The following is an 8,223-nucleotide window of genomic DNA, read 5'->3' as shown; positions in this document are numbered from 1 at the left end:
TTGTTGATATGGTTTCATTGTGGTATTATTGGTATTGAGACTGATTATGAAGCCATTGTCGGGCGATGGTATTCACTCCCATGTTCGCCCCTTGTGGCTCCCGTCACAAGGGGATGTGCACATTAATGATCTTTCACAAGGGGATGTGCACATTAATGATCTGGGTTCGCTCATTGCAATGAGCAGGTATTTAGGTGGCTTGGCTGCGGTCTACCACTGGCGGTGTGGATTACCTGTTGCGATGGGTAATCTGACAGGGCTACACATATCGATGTGTAGTCGTATCCAGGCTCCGGTTCGAACACTGGTTCTTGGATTTTTTAGATGGTTTGTTGTTATAGGAATTGTTGGATTGGTTTGTATTATTTTGTTTGGCTTATTATTGATTTTATAGTTGGCCGACCTCTTTATTGTTTTAAAAACTGCGGTGATCCATGGGGGATGGTTAGGAGGGTGTTTAGCTGGTTTGGATGCTTGAGCTTTTTTACAGGATAGATGGGACACCGCTCAGTCTAACTTTTGCTTCTAGCTTCCGCTGTTCTTGTTATAGATGTTGTCTTTGGTGCTATGAGTTGTACTTTCAGTTTTGGATTTTTGTTTGAGGTGTAATCGACTAAACTTTCTTTTACTTTTAATAAACATTCTTTTATGGTTTATTTGATATACTCTACCTCGGACAAGCGAGATGGTAGCACTCCAATTTCACTACAACAAATACCTTGTTTTTGCGATGCTTTTTTGGTCGAGTTTCAAAACTTTAAGGTGTCAAGAAATAATTTCTCGACGCTTTTAGAAGCGTCATTTTTTGGGCCTTCTGGAATTTATCATGCTTTTTTGTGTCAAGATTCTCGACACTTTTTGGCGTCATTTAAGCAGTCTGGACGCTTTAATGTGTCAATGTTCTCGTCACAGTATAGTGTCAATGGTTTATTTATCGACGCTTTTCCTCATCAGATATACACTTTAACAATCATTTTCTTCTCTGATCGATAAAAACAAATAATACCTAAAACCATCACAAATTGTTTTCTTTTTCTTTTTCTTTTTTTAAACAAATTCTACTTGTTCATATACACAAATATAACTTGCAAAAAAAAATTCATTTAGACCCCGTTTGGATACTTGAATTTCATTTTAAATGACCAATTTGAAATTAGGAATGTGAAATCATGATTCTCAAATTCAAATTCTTTGTTTGGGAAACAAACAATTTGAAATTTAGAATTTGAAATGCAATTTCTATGTTTGGCAATACAAAGAATTTGAAAATCCAAATTTGATACAAACTCAATTTCCAAGTAGTTAACTCATATTGCAAGGTTTTAGGCTAAAATTTTCCGCAACACAAAATAATCATTCGACATATATTTTAATTACAACCGTGTTATTGCAACAAATTGTCCAACTATAATCAAAATCGATCTATGGTTCCAACTAGAATGCTCTACTACGCTCATCAAGACAAAGCAAAACCCAATCTAATTTTTGATCACTCGGAAGGTCTTTGAGAACTTGAAATTTCACCGGTGCCTCCACGAACATATTTACAGCTTGTAGAACTTGAGGACGGAGGATGCCAACAACTTTGGAAACCTCATCAAATATCTCTTTTCCTCCCGAAGTTGGAGTTGCTTTAAGTATAGCTTCAACAAAACATTTGAGTGTGTCAGCAACCTGAGTAACCGCATCCGCTAGACTGTCACTTTTTCGCTTCTTTTTGGAGCTTGTTGAAGTAGTATCAATGCTAGAAGTTGAACCATCACATGCTTCCTCGTCCGTCATAGTAGCACCCTCTTCATAGTGCTCCCCTCCTTTACGAACAGCTCTATCGGGTCCAAGTAATATCAATATATCATCCCAATGCTCGATATATTTATCGACATAAGATGAAGCAGCTGGGTTGGCCTACAAAAAATACAAGTTTACATGGGATAAAAATACAAGAAATACCCAGTTTGTTAATCTTTCGGTTTAGACAATTATCAACCCTATTAGATACAAAATAAAGTTAAGCACAATAACTTCAATTATTCTTGCAAAAAAATGAAAAAACAGACAAGGTCTGAGTTGTTAGTACATTTATTTCAAACTTATGTTTCTGTAAATACAAACCCATCAATGCAGACACTTGATTACTTGAGAGTTAGTAAGAGTTGCAGGTAAACAAAGAAAACATGATAAGCAACTGTACAGTATATGTACACAGTAAACAAACAACATTAGACTGTTGAATTTCGACCAGATACTGTTGAAATTCAGTCAGAGTAAGCTTATCATGGTAGACGGAATAGCAGGTAGCTCTTTTGAGACAGTCACTCAGTCAGTACTCTCAGTACTCCTGAGTCCTGTCACAACTCTCGGGTACTCGCTCATCTCTACTCTTTTTTTTTTTTGATAAAATGTAAGACATCAAAAAGATCGTCACCATACATTGAGAGGAGCCCGCACTCAAAGTACAGCATACAACTCAAACCAAACTATAAGAGAATAAGAAACCAGCCCAACTCCTATAGGCCCACCCCACGGACTCAAATACCTTAAGCACAAAAGGGGAAAGCAAACAAAATCAGATAAACTAACCCTAAATCAGACAACAAACTCAGGGTAATCGTCTTCCTCACTGAGGTATCCTCCATTACTCAACACATAAAGTCCTCTTTTTTGTCAATCCAGAGCAAGAATATTTTGTATCCATTGCTTATCTTTGTCTTTCACGGGCAGAACAATCAAGCTTCTTAGGCGATTTCTCATTTCAGCTTCAATTTGTCGGGCAACAATGGTGAGTCTGAGAAGCTGCAATTCCAGGCGACAGCGATTCCGTTGGAACCAGATAGTGTACATACAGGCGTTCAGAGTTGCATTAATGAAGCCTCGCTTGAGTTTAGATCCCCTTCTGTTTTCTCTCCAAATATGCAAGTTCTGGTAAGGTATATTCATTCCTAACCATTTCCCAATTTCAAATATGATTTGTCTACTGTATTGACAAGAGAAAAACAGATGGTTATTGTCTTCCCTGTCTTGGCCACATATGCAACAAGCAGAATCAACACTGACCCCAATCTTTTGTAGCTTGTCTTTCGTGTTTAATCCATTGTGTTGATAAATCCATACCAGAAAACTATGTTTAGGGATAGTCAACCTATTCCAAATCTGAGAAACCCATGGAACCTCAGTCTGTTTTTGGCGAATGAACTCATACCCCTTAGCAATGGTATATTCATGCCCCTTCTGAGTCTTCCATAACTGTTGAGTATAGGCATCGGTAAAGATTTCTTTAGTTTGGCAAATTTTTCTCCAACTTCAGCTTGAGTTTGTGAAAGGAGAATAAGTTTGCCAATTCTGGCCCCTTAGATATGTGTGATTTATCCATTTGACCCAGAGATGGTCAGACTTGGATGCTATCCACCACACCAATTTTCCAACCGCTGCTTTGTTCCACAAGACATCATTTTTGAGACCCAGCCCTCCTTCTCGTTTAGGCTTGCAATTTTTTTCCCATGAGACAAGAGGTGTTCTTATACAGTCCACTCCCCCATCCCACAGAAAATTTCTGCAAATAGATTCCACCTTGGATATAATTCCATTAGGGAGAATAAACATTGCAGCCCAATAGTTGTGGAGGGTCTTCAAAACTGATTGCACTAGAATTAGTCTACCTGCATAGGATAGTTTCCTAGTTCCAACACCCTTGATTCTGTTCATAAGCTTATCAATGAGTGGGGCACAATCATGTGCATTCAGTCTTGTAGTCTTTATGGGAACCCCAAGGTATCTAAAAGGGAGATTACCTTGCACAAGGCCTGAAACTTGAAGAATGTCTTTCCTTAGGTCTTCATTCACTCTATTAAAATAAACATTGAACTTTCCTTTGCTCATGTTTAAGCCAGAACTCTTTAAAAAAGTAGAGAATGTTCTGAGAATAGTCATGATTGATTGAACATCTCCTTTACAAAAAAGCAAAAGATCGTCTGCAAACATAAGGTGAGTAAGCTTGAGGGGTTTACAGAGGGGATGATATTTAAATCCAGGTCCCTCAGTAGTGTAGGCCAGCAGACTAGTTAGGTATTCCATGAAAGTGGTAAAAAGCAAAGGAGAGAGAGGATCTACTTGTCTTAATCCTCTGTTCCCCTTGAAGAAACCAAATACATTACCATTAAGATTAAGGGAGTAAGTAGCAGTTGTGACACACTGCATTATCCACATCCTGAACTGCTTTGGAAATTTTAAGGGTCTCAGCATGTCATCCAGGAAAACCCATTCAATTGTATCATACGCCATTTGAAGGTCCATTTTAAAAAGACATCTTGGAGATACTGCATTTCTCTCATATAATCTTACAATATCTTGGCAAATCAGGATATTTTCCATTATGCTTCTTCCTTTAATGAACCCTCCCTGATTTGGAGATATTAACTCAGGGAGAACAGCAGCCAATCTAGAGCATAACACCTTGGAAATGCACTTATAGCTCACATTACAACAAGCAATGGGTCTATAATATAGAACATTAACAGGTCTATTCACTTTAGGAATTAGAGTAACTATAGTGGCATTCAGCTGTTTTAATAAGCATCCGGACTGGAAAAAATAAAGAATGGCCTCAGTTACCTCATTACCTATAACATCCCATGAGTCCTTAAAAAACTTGCTTGAGTAGCCATCATGACCTGGAGCCTTGTCATTAGAGATCTGAAATATAGTATGCTTGATTTCCTCAGGGGTAATAGGGGCCATTAGAGCTTGTTCATGTTGTTCAGTACACACTTTTCCTCTTTGCACTATATTATATTTCACTTTTATTGTACTTTTCTGTGTGCCAAGAAGCATTTGATAATAATTCAGGAAAGCTTGTTGGAAGCTTGCTTCCTCTATGTGCGTACCCCCTTCATGATCTTCTATTTGATGAATGAAATTCTTAACTCTTCTAGCTTTGATCAGACTATGAAAATAGGCAGAGTTGGTATCCCCTTCTTTGAGCCAATGAGCTTTAGCTTTTTGCCTTAGGAATTCCATTTTAGCTACATGTAACTCCTGAAATTCCTTGTGTGTGTCATACTCCAAAGATAATCAAATCAATCCCTGGGTTCCTCATAAGTTTCTTTGTTGTATATGAGTCATTGGGTATGTACCAGATCAGTTTTATTTTCAATATCAGAGAATATGTCTTTATTGAGCTGCCTGAGATCAGTTTTAAGGAGTTTTAATTTCCTTATCACTTTGTACATTTTGGTCCCTGCCACATTCTTATTCCAACCTTAAGCCACACAATTTAGAAAACCAGATGCCTTACTCCACATATTAAAATACTTAAAAGGTCTGTGCTTATTCCCACCACTAGTATTCTTACTCATCTCTACTCTTTACTTCTTATTCATCAACCCTTTTAATTTTCAACACATTTATTAATTTTCTCATTTTCATTCATTTGTTCATTGGAGTCGTCTATAGGTTAGCATCATATGTTGTTTGTTAATTAAATTCAATTACTTCATAATTTTATGTGATATTCAACTGTAGAGCTTTTGATACATTAGCTGATCTGAACTCTTAACAACAATACTTCAACAGCATAGCAATGTACACATATATAAGAATCAAGAGCTTAGAGTTGCGACCATTTTCATTACCACAGGCCCCACGGATAATTTATCTGCCCACGAATGCAACAAGAACCAATAGCACATATCAAACATACTAAATATATATACTGATGTTTAGTCATAAACCACCGTAGCATTGCTAAATAAGATAATAAAAGGCAGGTGCATTACCTTGATATATGTATCCCATTCATCCTGATCATCACGTGGTACTAACACCATTTTCCTCTCCTCATCCCACTTGAATTTTGTTTTGGTTCTTATCTCCATGATAGTTCCATAGTGCCTTCTCCAAATCTTGACACGATTCCTCACATTTTCAGTAGTTACGGATACATTTAGCTTGCTTCTTACCTCATCTACCACCGCTTGGTAGGCTTGAGGCTTCCAATCCCCATCTCCCTTGTTTCCTTGACTTAATTGATTATAAAACACCGAGATTAAAAGTGCATCCATTTGGCTATTCCAAGAAATATATCCTCTCTTCTTGGGTTGTGTAGGAACCAAAACTTGCTTTCTTTTTTCAGCCATCACCTATAAAAAGATAGGTCAGAATCTTTTAACCAAAGAAAGACAATCATTTTTGCAGAACAAGACTCAAACAGAACAAGAATCAAACAATGTTCTCCAGACTCAAACTAACAGATCAACAAAGATAAACTGAGCAGAAACTGTCAAATAATGTTTTACAGTTTCTTTTAACCAAAGAAAGACAATCATTTTTGCTGCAAGATTTTAGACAGAATAAGCAAACAAATTCAAACAAACTCATGTTTTTCAGAGAACAATTGAATGAAGTTTTGTAAACATGACTTGGAAGCATAATCTAAAATGAAGAGTTTTTAATGACTACTTACCACCATCATTTTCCTCTTTTTTAAGGAGTTAGAGGATAGTCAGATACCCCTCCTAGCTCGATAATCGTTCCACATTTTTGCTGCAAGATATTCTCTAAACTTATTCCACTTTTCTGTTTGTCTAACACTCACTACATAATCTTCTCCACCATCCTCTTCTTGTACCACTGCATTTTGTAAATCTTGTTCTACCTCATTCATTAGCGTCGTTTCATCCATTTTTTCAAATCTTAAGAAGTTGTGTAGAATGACACAAGCATTTATGATTCTGACTTGGGTTTTTTTTACCATAAAAGCTACTGGTCCTCATAATAGCCCAACGCTTTTTAATGCAACCAAATGCTCGTTAAATTCTGTTACGAGTTGATGAATGGCGCAAGTTAAAAAGCTCTTTGGAATTTGTTGGGGTTTTCCCTCGCCATAAATTTAAGTGGTATCTTGTACCTTTATATGGAGCTAAGAAACCTTCACCATTGGTATACCCTAAGTCCACAAGAAAATACTTATCCTTTGGTACTTTAAGATTATAAGCATGCCTTTAAAGAGCGTCGCGGAGGACACGTTGATCAGAAGCGGACCCTTCCCACCCGGGTAGAACATATGTAAAATAGAGATCTGGATCACAAGCTGCTAAAACATTTGTGCTAATGTGACCATTTCTATACCGATACCTACCTCGATCCTCTAAAGGGACAGTCATATCTATATGAGTGCCGTCAAGGGCGCCAACCACACCCTCAAACCATTTAAATTTTGGATCATTGACAAAACTAGTGGTAGTATCAACTTCCTTCACGTAGTATTTTCCTATTTTTAAAACAGCTCGGAGCACCGTGTGAAATTGGCAACTCACGGTTTCTCCTAATCGTGCAAAAAGAGCTTGAATAGTTCGGTTTTTCAAATTGTGAGCAAGGGTGTGGAGAAAAAATGCGATAACTTCTTCATTAGTCACGTTTTTAGAGGTAATTAACCCACCCTTTGATCTCAGAATCCTACATAATTTCTCAAAACAACGCATATCGGAACGCAATTGCTCTTGACATTTTCTATTGTTTCTTAATGTATCTACCCAAATTGCTCTTTTTTGTGAACGTTCGTGTTCGTTCCAAGGCAAATCCCTAATCTTATACCTTTTGTAACTCAACACTCCTACTATAACGACAACACAACCCACAACTAGCGTGAAAAGCTCCATATCATCATCTTCTTCTTCTATTCTGACACGTTTCAGTGATTCCCTTTCATTATTACCCGCCATATTACTCAATACACGCAAAGCTGAAAAATTATAATGAGATTATATCATGTAAATAGTTCATTTTTTTTGGTTTAGTTTTTTTTACTCATTCCATCAGCATTCAATTATCAATTCACTGGCAAATAAGTCGCACATTTACGACAAATTGAAGCAAATAAGAAGCATAGAACAGTTCAAAAACAACTAATAATACGATACATTTCCACACAAAATCAAGCTGCAGCTATTCAATGAACAAAATAACAAATGAAACGATAAATTTGCAGAAAGATCCAGAGAGTTTATCCAACATATTTGCAGAAAAACAACTTGTCACTCTTGGCCTACTAATTATTATTCACCTCAATTATGTTTTACGACAAATTAATTCAGAAACACAAGTATAGAACAATTCAGAAAATTACAGAAGCATAGAATAATTCAGGAAATTACTACATCGAAAAATTAATTGAACTCACAAAAATTGAAAAACAACTAATCATACGATACATTTCAACCCACAAAAATC

At 36.8% G+C, this 8,223-nt stretch overlaps 1 pseudogene; it reads right to left on the bottom strand.

Moving 5' to 3' along the window:
• Positions 1-5,507: 5,507 nt before the first annotated feature.
• On the bottom strand, positions 5,508-7,715 carry LOC141631516 (uncharacterized; annotated as a pseudogene).
• Between the last annotated feature and the right edge of the window lie 508 nt (positions 7,716-8,223).

This window comes from Silene latifolia, chromosome Y, assembly GCF_048544455.1.
Source record: "Silene latifolia isolate original U9 population chromosome Y, ASM4854445v1, whole genome shotgun sequence".
Classification (NCBI taxonomy): domain Eukaryota; kingdom Viridiplantae; phylum Streptophyta; class Magnoliopsida; order Caryophyllales; family Caryophyllaceae; genus Silene; species Silene latifolia.
This window is presented reverse-complemented; position numbering and strand designations above follow the sequence as displayed.